We start from the raw sequence: 318 nt of genomic DNA, 5'->3' as shown, positions 1-318 counted from the left end.
CAAGACGGTGAAAAAAAATATATAATAATATATAATGGACCTCAGAGAAGAAGGAAGGAATATATAAAAAAAATTGTAATCTGTGTGTATGAATTGATAGTAGAGGGGAAGGAATCTTCGATTTTTAACCTCCATAAGCGATTGACTATGAAAAGAAGTGTAGCACAACGTAATAGCTAGCCACTTACTAATTATGAAAAGAGAATTGCAAATTGGGGGAACATTATTTATTATATGTCAATCCACTTTGACAAGTTATCCTTTTTTTTCTAAACTATTTTGAATTATTCTTAATTTTTTTTATAATATGATCATTTA

Source organism: Arachis ipaensis, chromosome B06 (assembly GCF_000816755.2).
Source record: "Arachis ipaensis cultivar K30076 chromosome B06, Araip1.1, whole genome shotgun sequence".
Taxonomy (NCBI): domain Eukaryota; kingdom Viridiplantae; phylum Streptophyta; class Magnoliopsida; order Fabales; family Fabaceae; genus Arachis; species Arachis ipaensis.
The sequence above is the reverse complement of the archived record's forward strand: the minus strand, read 5'-3'. Positions refer to the sequence as shown.